The sequence below is a fragment of the Siniperca chuatsi genome, linkage group LG19 (genome assembly GCF_020085105.1).
Source record: "Siniperca chuatsi isolate FFG_IHB_CAS linkage group LG19, ASM2008510v1, whole genome shotgun sequence".
NCBI lineage: Eukaryota > Metazoa > Chordata > Actinopteri > Centrarchiformes > Sinipercidae > Siniperca > Siniperca chuatsi.
This window is the reverse complement of record NC_058060.1, coordinates 6,464,334-6,473,428: the sequence shown is the minus strand read 5'-3', so window position 1 is coordinate 6,473,428 and position 9,095 is coordinate 6,464,334. Positions and strand designations below refer to the sequence as shown.

At 42.6% G+C, this 9,095-nt stretch overlaps 1 long non-coding RNA gene across 1 annotated transcript; it reads right to left on the bottom strand.

Moving 5' to 3' along the window:
* Positions 1-2,116: 2,116 nt before the first annotated feature.
* LOC122866709 lies at positions 2,117-7,065 on the bottom strand. The gene is made up of 3 exons (XR_006375787.1): positions 4,960-7,065; positions 4,745-4,786; positions 2,117-4,346 (listed from the first exon to the last, which is right to left on the bottom strand). It is a non-coding gene; the product is annotated as an uncharacterized LOC122866709 (long non-coding RNA).
* Positions 7,066-9,095: the final 2,030 nt, after the last annotated feature.

Genomic DNA, 9,095 nt, shown 5'->3' with positions numbered 1-9,095 from the left:
CTATAATCTCACGATCATTCAGTACTGGTTGCAGAACAGAAATATCCCCACCCCCAATTTGGCTAGAGATGGATGCAGCCTCATCTATACCGGCATTGTCTTCCCTTGCTCACTCCTCCATTACACCTCCTTCAGGCAATCTCTTTTTCCCTTCTGGTAGCCTCAAACCTAGCCTCTCCCCCATCTATGGTTGATAGTGCTTTCTCAACATGGTCTAGTCTCTGTATTAAAAGGTTTAGAGATCTCTATATTAACAATACATTTACTTTGTTTGAGCAATTATTAGTTAAATTTGGTCTTCCCAGACATAATATTTTAAGGTTTTTTCAGTCCGCAGCATACATCCCTGAATCCCCACCCTTCCTGGTGAAACTAAGTTTGGCACTTTTCTTACCTCACTTTCTACTCTGTTGATGAAAATGAATAAGGATGTAATTGCCTTTGTCACTTTCTTGGTGAGACAATTAATTTTGCTTAGATGGAAATCCTCTGCACCGCCTTCTCATGCTCTTTGGATTAAAGCCGTTTTAAATTGCATAAAGTTTGAAAAAATTAAACACACACATAAAGGGTCTCTAAACAAATTCTGTGCAATGTAGACCCCTTATTTTCTTATGTTAAGCGACAACATTTCCCTGCAGTTCCAGAGTGATATGTATTTATATTTATATATATTTCTTTATCCTCGTTGGATGGAGGTGAGGACATGACAGATTCCGGTGATGTAAGAGGCCTGGTATATGTACATATCGCATCTATGATGTTAAGGAGAACTGTATTGTCTGATCTAGTTGACCTGTGAACAATTGTATCAAAGTATAGATATATACAATATATTTATTTTTTTAATTTTATTTTTTGTGTGTTTTGTTTTTATTTGTTATATTTCTGTTTCACGCCCTGTGTTGTTGTATTGTTGTCTTTGATGTGTTGTTTTATACTCCTACTAAATAACTTACTAGTGCAATTATTTTATAAATGCTGGTTATGTTGAAAATCCATTAAACAAAGTTATAAAAAAATGTAAAAATAAATAGTCAAATCAAATCAAAGTAGTCTGTATACTGAAGGTGGAATGGGAGTGGGCTCAGGGTGGGCTGTGTCTGGTTAAATCCTGTTAAATGTGTCTAATCTAATGTCAATGAGAAATGAGGCACTTCTGAACCCTGAGTGGAGGTGGTGACCTAGAACAACCATATGGCTCCACAGCACCTATGGCCCTGGAGAGGATCCAACCAGCCGTCTTGACTTCCTGTGTGTGTGTGTGTGTGTGTGTGTGTGTGTGTGTGTGTGTGTGTGTGTGTGTGTGTGTGTGTGTGTGTGTGTGTGTGTGTGTGTGTGGACAGACTAGCTGTAACAGCTGCCTCCTGCAGATCTCTCTGGGGAATGGCTGACCTTATGCTTCTCAGGTGATCTCAATTTTTTTTTCTCTCTTTTTTCAATGTCAACAAATTTTTGTCATCAGTCTCTAAGATTTGAAATATTACAACGTGATTCAAATTATTTCACAGTCCAACCATGAGCCATTTTTTCCTGCACCTTACTACAGAAGTCACCTCTGCATCTCAATTTTTTACAATTTTTATTGCATATATTATATAAGCATAGAAGAGATGATCCTGCCCAAATCGTACCCTTGGTTACAAGATAAAATCTCTACTTTGCTGCCTACATTTTATGCATATGCACATACATACCTGCATCACAATAATAACAACAATAAACTTTTTATTTATACAGCACCTTTCAAAACAAAGTTATAAAGATCATTTCAACACTACAATAAATAAAATCAGGCATAATAAAAAACAAATACATATTAGACCTGAAAACATACAACTTGGGGCTAACATTAATTAAAGGCTTCTTTAAAAAAATTTGTTCCAGAGCTGAGGGGACCTGACTGCAAAAGCTCAGTCACCTTTAGAGCTGAGATATGCATATACATACTGTATATATACATACTGTACATACATATAGCCGTTTTCTACTGCAGGAACCTAACAACCTATAACCAGGGGCTTCCTATAGCTAGAATTTTCACTAGCAAGGACCACACCATCAACAGATGCGTTTAAATGATTTATTAATGGAAATAAAAGATTATGAGCAAAGCTTGAACTTCTTCAGTCTGTTGCTTGTGTTGCACTTGTGGGAAGCTTTGGTGGGGAATCCGCCCTAGCACCTGAGCTCAACAGACCCCCAAAAGCCTCCAGTTACTTGAGACAAGATTAAGCAGGTCTGAGATCTTTGAGATCTGAATGAATGTAGCAGTGATATGCTTGAGAGGACTAATGGCCCATGATTTGTATTAAATGCTAGTTTTGTCTGAGAAATTAGACGAGTCGGAAATACAGGCGTGACGGTGTGGGTCAAAGCGAATGGTAGAGGTGGTGAATCCGGAGCGTCTGAGGAAACCAAAAAAGGATGCGGCAGTAAATCTCATTGCCAAGTGTGCCCCTGCATGTGTCCTCATTGGCCTGCTGAAGATGGGCTGTGGCTTCAGAGGGGATGTGGTCTGGTAGAAACCATTGCCTCCAAAACGGAGGGCCAGATTAAAGATGATGGCCATGTAATTATCCATTTCCTGCCCACCGGTGGGAAATTGTGAACAAAATACGTCGAAAATACAATGGAAAGCATAAGCGAACTCTGTGGGTGTAAGTTCTCTGGAACAGGTGGGTGTTCACCCTTTCAGGTAGAGGTGCCCTTCGTGTCCTTCGAGGAATCTATCAGTAGATGGTTGACGAAGGGAAGCCATGATGAGGAGAGCAAGATCTGCGTATGTCTATGATCTGTTGGCGTAGGCTGGTGGGAATTGGAGAAGGAGATAAAAGAATTAGGATGACGAACGGGAGGTCTGGTTGTAGACGGGTTGAAGTGATGGTTGCGTGCTGGGCTGGAATAGGTTGAGAGAGAAGACCAGAGTTAAGTATGGAAGGAACTTCGAAGGCTGTGGAGGAAAGGTGGGTGCCGCCATCCTGGTGCGGGAGGCTCCAGCTGACGAGAGCTGCAGGGACTGGGAGACAGAAGATCCTGGCATCCTGGTGCCAGAAGCCCCAGCTGAAGCAAGCTGCTGCGAATGCTTGAAGTAGGTGGCAGGGAGTGATCCTGGTGTCAGGTTCCCCTGCTAAGGTTGACTGCTGTGGTTGCTCAAAGTAGGTGGCAGGGGGCGCTGGCATCCAGATGCCAGGAGCCCTGGCTATTAGCAAGTTGCTTTGATTTTCTAGAAGTAGGTGACAGGGGGCACTGGCATCCCACTGCCAACTTCCCCTGCTAGAGCAACTGCTGTGGTTGCTGGAGGTTGGCGGCAGGTGGCGCTGGCATCTCAATGCTGAAGGCTCTGGCTGACATGAGCTGCTGGGTCTGGTGAAGCTGGGAGATGCAAGATACTGGCATCCCAGTGCCAAAAGCCTACTGAAGTCAGCTGCTGTGGTTGCTGGCAGTGCATGGCTGGGGGTGCTTGCATCCCGGTGCCAGGATACCCAATTAGAGCAAGCTGCCGTGGTTGCTTAACCTTGCTAGGCAGCTGGACTTGCGAGATCATGAAATCACGAGCTTCTGGGCCAGGCTTCGAGCTATGCACTTGTGTCTGCACCATGGTTCGTTCGCACCAATCAGCATCCTATGAGGAAGTACTGGCAACTACAGTATTGACCTACAGGCATGCCCTAACGGGTGCCAAGCATGGCGACATGTGTGAGAAGTAACTGTCAAAAACCACAATGCTAAAGAGGTTAGTGTATATGCTGCTAGCATCAGTTATATCAGAGGTGGAGAGTATTTCTTCTTTGAAAGAGCAACGGCACTGAAGCTTTCCTTGATGGAAAAGATGTTTTCGCTCTACTCCCAACTTGCTTTGGTAAGAGTTTGTCTATGTTATGGTTCGTTGATCTGATCAGTTGAAGTTCGCCAGTGCTGGATGGTGATGATTCCAATGACAATTTCCCAGATAGTTCTGCTAATCACTGTGCCAGTAGCCCTGGCTAGAGGGAGCTGCTGTGGTTGCTGGAAGTGGGCGCTGCCATCCCAATGCTAAGGCTTCCCCTGCTAAGGCTGGCTGACAGGAGGCGCTGACATCCTGGTGTAAATTGCCCTGGATGATGTAGGCTGCTGTTGCTGGTGTAGAACAACCTGATGAGAGGTGGAGTGTCATGGAATTATTGTGTAAGATATGATGAGAGTTGGTTGGTGATGACTCCCGTTATTCATTGTTGCTGGCCTTTCTGCTGTCTTGAGCTGAAGGATATAGGTGAACTGTCCCTTTAACGTGGGCGCTGATGTCACAGTGTGTTGTCGGGGTGTGCGTGATGATGTCACCCCGGAAGAGCATTGTGTTGACGGAACTGTGGGCATGACAGGCTAGCATGAGCGTTGTCCGAAAAACAATTACTTTATCTTTTTAGCGTTTTTGAGCATTGTGTTGACGGAACTGTGGGCATGACAGGCTAGCATGAGCGTTGTCCGAAAAACAATTACTTTATCTTTTAGCGTTTTTGTAGAGTGGCAACAGTCACTGCTGATATCCAACCATGAAAGTACCACTGTCTTTTATATAACATATGAGGGCTCTTCAAGGTAACAAGCTACATTTTAGCTGCTGCCAGACCTGTATGAGACACTCTTCATTGAGACCATAGTAATTTAAGCAAATAATCATCATTTAGACTACTTCATTTAAAAGTAGGCCAGTTGGGAAAAAAGGAATAATCTTGCCTAAAATATTTGATATAATTATGCTTACCACTTTCTAAAGAAGAGACTTCTTAGCATTCCCAAACCGTGACTGGGGAGGAGCGTGTTACATTACCATTGTGAGCTTTAGTATACATGAACTTGATGATTTTCTCACATGCAGTAAATCACTTTTGCAATTGAATTATTTGAGAAATTACTAACTCTTCATTAAAACTGGCACAATACAGCGGAGGATGAATAGAAAAACACTTCTATTTGCACCTGTATTATGTTTGCTGTTCCTGCTGGGATCTGGTTTGTGATTTGCCACCACATGGTGTCTCTGTGGGGCAGCCCAGAAAGGTGCGAAGCATGGCTAAGAGAACTGCAACTGTAACCTCCTTCATCACCATTCAGACTGTCCATCAAACAGAACATAAGAGGTTAACTGGATGAAAACTGTATGTACTTATCTTCAGCTGTGACACAAGAAAAGGCAGGGGATAGTGGCGCTTTGTTTTTGACTCTAAAGTGTGATTTGGGACTGGGATCCAGTTTCCCAGCCTGGTAGAAAACAGGTGCTCTCGCCAGTTGTTCTTTTGGCCCATTACACTTCATGTGGATTGAAAGTGGAGCCAGCACCTGTTAACATTCTTCAGTGGTTGTGAAAGAAACAGAAATGCTGGAGAAAAAATATTACTGCGATACACAAATTCAATAAAAAGACAATTATTAAGAGAATTCAGTTTTTTCTTATATGTATTCATATTAACTGTTAATTGAAATTTATCTTAAAATGTGACTTTGATTAAGGTTACTGTAAATGTAAAGTTGCTGCATTTTCAAAAATCTTACAAGCAGTATCAAACTTACTCCTGTTAATGCACCACAACCAGACTTGGTATTGATTGTCTTGCCTCAATAAATAATTACAATCACAGGAAAACATTGACCCAGTAGATTTAAACTATTTGAGTTAGCAAAGCTACTGTTGTCGACCACTTAGGATCCAGAATTGAGACGTTTTGACATGTTAGAAATTGCTCAGAAAACAAATTTAAAAATTTTAAAAATATAAAATTAGTTGAAATGTCTCCACTAAGCAAGAATCCCAGTTGCCTGTGTTGTTTGAGGATATATAAGGTAGGGTGGATCCTGGGCTCAGCTGAGCTCTGGCCACAGCTGTGCAAGGCTGTCGAGAGGCTCTGATGTCATGTATAATGGGAGTCTGCAGGGATGGAGGGATGAGGAAAGAGTGAGGGGCTGAAACCAGATCCCTGCCCTGCGCTGCGCTTTGCTGTGCTGCTCAGACTGTGGGCAAAGGTTAATGTGGAGCCACCTGCTGCATGTATACTGCACATCTGATACCGTCGCACAAACAGAAAGAGAATAAATCGCGAATAGATAGTGTTTCCTTTTTGATTTCTTTACATTTTGCATATGGCAAATGGCAATTAAATAGAAAAAAATTAACTGTGCATGCTTGTGTGTTAGTTCTTACGCATGTGTGAGTGCAGGAGGAAGCATGAGGAAGGAAGGAGGCTGACAGCTACGGTGACTTAAAACCACTTGATATTTCATGGCTGAGGGAATGTGGCGGCACTCCCTGCTTTATGGAGCTGGCCTGGATTATTTAGTTGGATGGAGTCCTGCCCAGAGGAACAGCTGAATGATGTCATGCAGCACACACACACAAGCATTTTATGTTTGTCCATGCAATCAAGCTGTGGGCTCAGAGTCGAAGTGTTGTTCTGGTTTGCTCTGTAGTTTTTGAATTGTTTGAGGGTTTGTACAGAATGGGTTGGGTAATTGGGAAGGTGAGCAGAGAAAAGGTGGGTGGGCTTTACTAATAAGAGCCTGGGTTGATTTCAGAGAGGGTTAGGGGGAGGGACGTTGGGGAGCAGATGTGTGTTTGGAGAGCGAGATGAGAGATTGAGGTGGGTGTTTTCAGGGGATCTCGGTTTGCCAGTAAGCTGACCTCACGGGGCATATGGCTGTGCAGATGTGTGTTGTGTGCTCATATGCATGTTTGTTTGTGCATGCGTGCTTCGTCTGCACAAATCAATGTCTGGCTTCACTCTTAATGGATAGAATCAGGTTCTCCCCTCCTCCCTGCTGCTCAGAGAGGAGTGTGTTAACATGCAAGGCCCTCTCTTCTCTCCTCCATATAAGAACCTAAATATGGAAACAGTGATTGGAAATTGTTTAGACAACCTGAAATGGTTTATCCTGGGGCTGTGCACAGCTCGCAGATCAAAGCAGAGGAAACATGAATCATAGAGAGTTTCTGTACGAAAACAAACCCTTCGCCTTTCTTCCTTTTGACATACACACTGACACAAATAAGAATGTTAAGGAAAACAAAGAGAAAGAGGCAAAGACATGAGAGACGAGGCTGTCTCTCTGAGTTCAGTGGTACTGATTTCTTTGTTTGATCATACTGTACTTCACATCATGTTGCGTACGACCAGTAAATTGTCTCACATTAATAAAGAGTACCAGACCCACTTCTGAAACAACCACTGGAGGACAGAGACAAATCTCTTCAGAGATCATCTTTCTTTCTTTAAACTCTTTGCCTTTTAGTATTTCCTTCCTTCATCCCCTTCTTTCCCTCCTCTCCATAAAGATCAGCTCCATATCTCTCCTGGGGAGCAGCATCTATCACAGGTTCTGCTTCCTCGGCTCAGCGATAACTGAGCCACTGTCTAAAGAGCATCACTCTCCTCCAGCCATCTCCACTTACTCTCTCCAGGGACAGGCCAGGAGCAATAATGCACAGTGCAGATTGAGAACTGCCGAATGACAATATCGAGCCCCCACAGACAATCCTCACTGGCCAGACTTTAACCTTTCTTGTTCTCTCTAATAAAATACCTAAATGCTTTCTTTCCCTTTCTGCTCACTAAAACTCTTAAAGGGTTTTGATTAATATTCTAAAGTATTCTTTTCCTCTCTTCACCCACCTCAGAGGCCCCCAGGCCTTGGGTCAGTCCTTCTGATCTCCTACCCACTGGCTTTTGGTTTGATCAGCCGCAGTATACTTTATTTTGTCATTAATAAAGAAAAAGGAGACAGAGGGAAAAAGGTGAGGAAGGATTCATGAAATAAAGAAAAACTCTTGTCACTGCTTGAATTAAAAAATGAAAATACCAAACATCAGGGTGTGGTAAACTGTCTACCGAGTACCCTCATACTCCACCTCTTCCATTTTCAAGCCCTTCTGATGGGGCCTCCATACCTTCTCTCCACTCCGGCTCCTGAGTCAGCTGCTTCTGTCAAACAGACAGGAGCGGCTGACTCACTCATTTCAGGGAAGTGAAGCTGCGTTGATGTCATCTTGACAGACAGAGCAGTCCAGTAAACACAGCAGGGATGGTGTCAGACCACGGACGCATCACTCTCAGCTGACAGAGGTGCAAGGTGATGTCAGTGTGTGATGAAATCATTATGCGGGCACATCTTCCAGTGTGTGATGTCAGCACAGCCCTGGCATGACTGAGCACTGTGTAGCTATTTCCCCTCTATTGATGAAAATGGGGTGAACATGGAAATTCATGATGTAAATATCTTGCTTGTGTTTTTGTCCATTACACGTGGTGAGCTCTCACCATCAATTTGATTTGTTCACACATTTTAATATACTCAGGGTGGGAAACACCCAAGAAAAAGGCTGCTGAGCAAAGGAGACCTTGGATTTTAAAAATGTCCTTTGGCCTTTTATTAACATTAAACTATGATGATGACAATCTTTTTCAGTTTATTTATCATCACCACAGTCTTTTCCCAAACATAATCACAGTCATCACCACCTCTTCAGCTTTTAATTGTACTTAATTTGCTATATTTTCTCTTGCTCTCTGCCTGGGTATAAGCATGATTTATTTGTTTTGTTGCTCTGTTGATCTGTTTTTTATGCATATGTATTGTAAAGCACTTTGGTCAGCACATGTTATGTAAATGTGCTACAGAAATAAATTTGACTTGATTTGGTGTAGATGAATGGTCTGGCAGAACCCAGTTTTGAGGTTAAGCTGTGCAAAAATACATCTGGGACCATTTGGACTGCAGTTTGAATGAATTCAATTTGAATAAACTGTCAGACTTAAAGCTGCTACAATCAATATTTTCATATGAACAATAGTAACATGACTATGTGTAATGTAAAAGGTGTCACATGTAGCGACAAACACTCATCGAGTTTTCACCTTTAATTTTCACAACTCTGTAGTTCCCCTCAGCTCTATGGAGCGTTTTAGCATCTTTTAGTTTATTGTTTTGGTCTTATGGCCCGCAACTGCTCACATCAACCTTGTTTTTTAGCTAGAGCAGCAAGAGTGCTCTCTTTCTCCCCCACCCACATGGGAAGATCTAGGCTAAATAAACAGTGAATTTTAACAAAATAGTAGCCTAAGCAA